Source organism: Piliocolobus tephrosceles, chromosome 4 (assembly GCF_002776525.5).
Source record: "Piliocolobus tephrosceles isolate RC106 chromosome 4, ASM277652v3, whole genome shotgun sequence".
Lineage (NCBI taxonomy): Eukaryota > Metazoa > Chordata > Mammalia > Primates > Cercopithecidae > Piliocolobus > Piliocolobus tephrosceles.
Genome location: NC_045437.1, coordinates 140,657,770 through 140,664,701, shown reverse-complemented (window position 1 = coordinate 140,664,701; position 6,932 = coordinate 140,657,770). Strand labels below are relative to the sequence as shown.

Here is a 6,932-nt window from a genome sequence, read left to right as displayed (position 1 = left end):
TTACATTTTAGTCTTCTGGTTACCGGAATCTTTGATGGGAAATGAGTAATAGTGGGACAAGAGCCTCTTACATTCTAGGAGACCTTTTCCCGTTCGGGGCCTCAATTTCCCCTTCTACATAGGTGGGAGGGAACAGGGTCCCAAGAAGTACTGGATAAAGACATGGCCGATCGCAAACGCTGAGCCCTTCAAAACTATGGGCATAGTGCTTCCGCACCTCTTCTGCTATTTCACCCTGGCCACAAGCTAGCCGCTGAGGCCGGTCATCCGCTCTCTCCGCGGAGGAGTCAACGCCCCAAAGGCAGGGGCGGAACCTTCCTAAGAATCCGTGCAAACGTGGGCTCTTCTGTCCAGGGCAGCAAATCGCGAGGAGGAGAGTAGTCAGAGGGCGGCACCCTCCCCGGTCTTGGCTGAGTTATTGGCTGGTGGTAGCGTCGCTCGTTCGGCATAACTACGTGACGGCCTCGGCCGCGGGCGTTTGCACTGACTCCGCATCCGGCACCTCTTCGCCGGTGCGTCCTCGCCGCGCCCGTAGGTCCCGCCAGCCGGACCCCGCCTCCTCAGGAGTCCGAGCGATGGGCGGGGAAAGGGACTGGCAGGTCTAGCTCTGTCGGCGCCGCGGTGTCCACTTCAGTCCTGCAACGGTGGAAGACGCGTGCTGCGGCGCCTGGTTGCGTGGGGGCGGTCCAGCCCCGAGAGGTGAGAATAGTGAAGCAGACTAGGGAAGAGGGAGGGAGCGGTGCTGGCCGCCACGCAGTCAGCGGGCCCCTCCCAGAGTCCTTCTGCTTGGGTCCCCGCGCGGTAGAATCCTAGATCAGGGGTCGCTGCCGTGGAGCGGGACGTGCTTCTGGTTATTTCCCGGGTGGTCCGGGGCCGGGCGAGTGGCGCTGCACCCCTGGGATCCGGGCCTGCCCCTCTGGCTGGCGGCTGCCCACCCACCCTCCATCCCGCATATCGCGCCGGGTGCCACGCACTCCGCTGCTTTTCCAGTCGTCGTTGATCCGTCTCGAACCTAGATATCTGGAATTGGGATCTAGAGGTAGGAGCCACCGCCACCTCGGATAGATGGGGAAACTGAGGCCGGGACGGGCGAGACGGCTTGGTTATCTTGGTTATTAAAAATCACACACCCGCCGGGCGTGGTGGCTCACGCCTGTAATCCCAGCACGTTGGGAGGCCGAGGCGGGCGGATCACCTGAGGTCGGGAGTTCCAGACCAGCCTGGCCAGCATGGAGAAACCCCCATCTCTACTAATAATACAAAATTAACCGGGCGTGGTGGTGCATGTCTGTAATCCCAGCTACTCAGGAAGCTGAGGCAGGAGAATCGCTGGAACCTGGGAGGTGGAGGTTGCGTTGTGCCATTGCACTACAGCCTGGGCAACAAGAGCGAAACTCCATCTCAAAAAAAAAAAAAAAAAAAAAAAAAAATCACACACCCGATTATGTGCAAAATCAGGACCTGTTCTTTCTGATGCATACACTAAGTTGGAATTATTTCACTGGATGGATGGAAACACTGAGAAGACAGAGAGGGCCCAGAGCCTTGCCTAAAATTACACAGCAAGTCTTTTGCAGAGCTAGAACTTGTACCCAGCTCTCCAAACTCATAGACTATCAGGCTGGGCTCCTTCCCTGCACAGATTGGGGACCACAGTGAGTTAGAAATGTTCAGAACTTAAATTGCCTTCCGGCATCCATTCTAGGTAACCTGTTTTTTCTCCTTTTCCCCAACAGTTCTTTATGTGAAATCTACAACTAATATGATATGCAATACTAGATTAAGCAGAACTTTTTGTTTTTGAAAATTGAATCAATAAGAAATGGGAGGGCCAAAGCTGTTGGAAAGGAATGAACCCTTTAAAGACAAACAGGAATCTCAAGGCAGGAGATAACAAGGGACAGAGACTAATAGCTATCGTTTATTGAGTAAATGCTATGTGCCAGGCACTGTGGTAGGTAGTTGTGTTAGCCTTACAAACCAGCAAGTTAGGTAATGTTACCCCATTTTACAGGTCAGAAATTGATGCTGAGTAAAGTGAAGTTTTACCCAGTGCCATATAACTGCTGAACAGTATAGCTGGGATCTGAACAGAGGTCTGTTTGACTTCCAGAATACATCCAGTGATTGTCCAAGTGTGGTCCTAAGCTCACTGGTTCAGCGTCATCTAGGGTGCGGAGCCCTGGATCTCATCCTGGATTTGCAGGGGTGGTCCTAAGAAGCTAACAGCTCTCTGTATTTGAAAATTATTGTACTGTAATGTGCTGCCTCCTAGGGGAAGATCTAGAGATGAACATACTCTGGGCTAGAGGTAATTTTTGAGGGGAAAAAAACATTAATTACACTTTTTATATATTTCTGATTTGACTTTTTTTTTTTTTTGGAGACCAGGTCTCACTTTGTCATCCAGGCTAGAAGTGCAGGGGCGCGATCTAGGCTCACTGCAACATTGACTTTGTGGGTTCAAGCAATCCTTCCACCTCAGCCTCCCGGGTAGCTGGGACCACAGGTGCACGCTACCATACCTGGCTAGTTTTTGTAGTTTTTGTACAGATGGTGTTTCACCACATTGCCCAGTCAGGTTTCAAATTCCTGAGCTCAAGCAATCCTCCTGTCTTGGCCTCCTGAAGTGCTGGCATTACAGGCATGAGCCACTGTGCCCTGTCCACACTTTTTTTTTTTTTATTTTTTCCCCATGATTGACAGAAGGGTAATCACAGTTTTAGAGAACATAAACCCCCAGGCAGATGCTTGACAAGCTGTAATTTCTTGACGTAAGTTTGGTTTTGGCATGTGGGGGGTCGAAGAGTGGGGTTGGAGAGTTAAGTGAGAATGGGGAAAGTAACTCCTTTTTCCTTATGTAGCTGTTAAATTCTAATTCACTCAACAGATACTTGCTAAGCGTTTATAAGGTGCAAGACATGGTCAAGACACTGAGAACACAGCTTTGAACAAAACAGAGCAAGTCATTGCCCTCATGAGAAAGACAATTAACAATGTGTAGTATGTAATGGTGAGAAGAGCTATGGAGAAAAATAAAGCAAAGGGCATAGGAGTGCAAGGCAGGGCTGGGCCCAGGAGGAAGACATGGAAATGGCAGTAATGGCAGTGGTGCATATATATATATATATTTATTTATTTATTGAGACAGAGTTTCACTCTTGTTGCCCAGGCTGGAGTGTGGTGGCGCGATCTTGGCTCACTGCAACCTCTGCCTTCTGGGTTCAAGTGATTCTGCTGTGTCAGCCTCCCCAGTAGCTGGGATTACAGGCACACGACACCATGCCTGGCTAATTTTTTGTATTTCTTTTTTTTTTTTTTTTGAGACAGAGTCTTGCCGTGTCTCCGGGTTGGAGTGCAGTGGCGCAGTCTTGGCTCACTGGAATCTCTGCCTCCCGGGTTCAAACGATTCTCCTGCCTCAGCCTCCCAAGTATCTGGGACCACAGGCATGTGCCACCATGTGCAGCTAATTTTTCTAATTTTAGTAGAGAGGAGGTTTCACCATGTTGGCCAGGATGATCTCAATCTCTTGACCTTGTGGTCCACCCACCTCCACCTCTCAAAGTACTGGGATTACAAGCATGAGTCACCATGCCTGGCCTAATTTTTTGGGGTTTTTTTGTAGAGACGGGGTTCCACCATGTTGGCCAGGCTGCTCTCTAACTCCTAGCCTCAGATGATCCACCTGCCTCGGCCCCCCAAAGTGCTGGGATTACAGGCATGAGCCCCTGCACCCGGCGGGCTATTTTATATCTTTGTTTAACTTTTTTTTTTTTTTTTTTTTTTGGTACAGATGAGGCCTTGCTATGTTGCCCAGGCTGGCCTCAAACCCCTGGCCTCAAAGTGATCTTCCTGCCTTGGCCTCCCAAAGCACTGGGATTACAGACATGAACCACTGTGCCTGGCCTCTATTTTATATATTGTATCTAGGAAGGGACTAATTTATAAGGTGTCATTTGAGGCTGGGCAACGTGAGCCAAGGCCCTGAGGGCAAAGGCTGCTTAATATTTTCATGGACTGGTGATTGGAACATTAGGGCTGCCTGGGAGGAAGCAAAACAGTGGCGGTTTCAGGTTTATTCATAGAATCTTATACCAACGTTTTTAGACCATATTTGGTAGGAAATAGGGAGCCAGTGCAGATTTTTGGGGAGCATATCGAAATGGTTGACCTCATCTTGCTAATGAATGCGTCTTTTGAAGAAGAGGCATAGTGCTTTAAAAATGTAGGTTCAGGCTGGGCACCGTGGCTCACGCCTGTAATCCTAGCAGTGTGGCAGGCCATGGCAGGCAGATCACTTGAGCTCAGGAGTTCAAGTCAGCCTGGACAACATGGTGAAAACGGGTCTCTACAAAAAATACAAAAAAATAGCTGGGCATGGTGGCATGCACTTGTGGTCCCAGCTACTCAGGAGGCTGAGGTGGGAGGATCGCTTGAACCTGGGAGATGGAGGTTGCAGTGAGCCAAGATCATGCCACTGCACTCCAGCCTGGGTGACAGAGTGAGACCCCATCTCAAAAAAATAAAAAATAAATGTAGGTTCAGTATTAGAGGAAACTGAGTAACCATTATACAGGAGCTGTGTACTATTTTTGCAACTTTTCTGTAAGTCTACAGTTATTTCAAAATAAAACTGTTTTAAAAAATAAAAAAAAGTAGGTTCAATAAAGTGTTTAAGGCTGAACTATGCCTGCAACTTTCAAATAGTTCAGAAGCAACAACAAAACCCATGTAAGTATGGAGAGAGAGTGCGTTAACATCTTATGAATTATAAAATTGCTAAATAGGTGAATTGTTAGTGTGTAAGTGTTTCATGTATCATTCTGTCAATTTTTCTGAAGATTTAAAAACAGCTTCAAAATAAGCAATCAAGTAACAGTATAGGTTCAAGTCATGATTCCCCTGCTTACAAGCTGCCTGTGGCCAGGCGCGATGACTCATGCCTATAATCCCAGCACTTTGGGAGGCCAAGGTGGGCGGATCACTTGGGATCAGAGTTCAAGACCAGCCTGGCCAACATGGTGAAACCCCGCCTCTACTAAAAATACAAAAAATTAGCCAGGTGTGGTGGCACATGCCTGTATTCCCAGCTACTCGGGAGGCTGAGTCAGGAGAATCGCTTGAACCTGGGAGGTGGAGGTTGCAGTGAGCTGAGATCGCACCACGGCACTCCAGCCTGGTGAACAGAGTGGACTCCATCTCAAAAAAAAAAAAAGAAAAGTCGTGTGAAGTACTGGAAAATTATTTCCAAACTACATATTCTAGTCTAGTTTGTTTATTTTTATTGAAATATATATATATGTGTGTATATATATATTTTTTTTTCTTACACTGTAGTTCTTACCAGCCTAGTTTGAGATTTTTCCATATAAGAGAGGAGACTTTGGTTGTTGACTTGTTCACATTAATGTCGGGTCAATGTTAAGACTTCAGATTTTCCAGAAACTTGAGATCTTTAAGTTGTTATTAGGTTGACTCTAGTTTTCCTGTAATTATCTGATGTATATACACTTACAGAGACTGGCATAGGTAATCCATTAGAGGAAAAAGGTTAGGAGTCAGGATACTTGGGTTCTGGATCCATCTCTGCCTTTAAGTAGCAAACGATTTCACTAATCTGAACCTTTATTTTATTTTATTTTATTTTTTGAGGCAGAGTCTTGTCTGTCGCCTAGGCTAGAGTGCAGTGGCGCAATCTCACCTCACTGCAACCTCCGTCTCCTGGGTTCAAGTGATTCTCGTGCCTCAGCCTCCCAAATAGCAGGGATTATAGGCATGTGCTACCATGCCTGGCTAATTTTTGGATTTTTAGTAAAGATGGAGTTTCACCATGTGGGCCAGGCTGGTCTTGGACTCCTGAGCTCAAGTGATCCGCCTGCCTCGGCCTCCCTAAGTGCGGAGATTGTAGTTGTAAACCACCGGTACCCAGCTGAACCCTTATTTCTTACCAAAAAATCATGGCGGTTGGATTTCTTGATCTCTGTCTAGCTCTAAAGACCTGTAATTCAGGAAAACTGCCACTTAATGATTTGATCATTTATTTTGAACTATCTCATGGTTGGGACAGAGGGTTATGACTGCCTGGAGTGGGCTCCTGACAACAGGTTAATTTTTCTACTGACCCTCACTGCCTGTGGTTTTAGATTGTGTTATGTGTTAAAAGCAGTTACTTAAACACACATAAACAAACACGCATACCACACCATATTCACAACAGGTTGTGAAGTTCAGTTTTAAATGGCCTAGGCTTCTTAGGAAAATCCCAGTACAGGTTGAGTATCCCTTGTCTGAAATGCTTGGGACTGGCAGTGTTTCCGATTTCTGATTTTTTTTTTTTTTTGATATTTGCTTTATACTTACTAGTTGAGCATCTCTAATCTGGAAATCCAAATTGCTCCAGTGAGCATTTCTTTTGAGCATCATGTTGGTGCTCAAAAGTTTCAGATTTTGGTGCATTTCGGATTTTGGATTTTTGGATTAGGGATACTCAACCTGTATGTGATTAATATGTCATCAAATATATCCAATGAAGCTGTCATATTTTAAGACTGAATATAACTGGTTTTAGAAAAATATTACAAAAAGAAATAAAACATTGCTTAGGTACTTCCTCCCAAAGTTAGTTGTATGTGTTTGGGGACGTAAGAAATACATTTCCCAAGGCTGTGTATCCAGAGTATTGGAACATTCAGTGATGATTTCTTAGGAATTGAAATAGACACTGCAATTGAAAACAAAATGGCTTAGTTGGGCACAGCGGTATGTGTTCGTAATACCAGCTAACCTGGAAGCTGAAGTGGGGGATCACTTGAGGCCAGGAGTTCAAGGCAGCAGTGAACTATGATCGCGCCTATGAATGGCCACTGCATTGCAGTCTTAGCAACAGAGTGAGACTGTGTCTCTTAAAGAAAAGAAAAAGAAAATTATGTAA

At 46.2% G+C, this 6,932-nt stretch overlaps 1 protein-coding gene across 1 annotated transcript in view; it reads left to right on the top strand.

The window, feature by feature from the left end:
* The first annotated feature begins 450 nt into the window (after positions 1-450).
* The window catches only part of SLC26A2 (solute carrier family 26 member 2), a 31,035-nt gene continuing 24,553 nt past the window's right edge, over positions 451-6,932 (top strand). The window contains exon 1 of the mRNA XM_023227072.2: positions 451-699. The gene's annotated coding sequence lies outside the window, so the exon portion shown is untranslated. The remainder of the gene's footprint in view (positions 700-6,932) is intronic.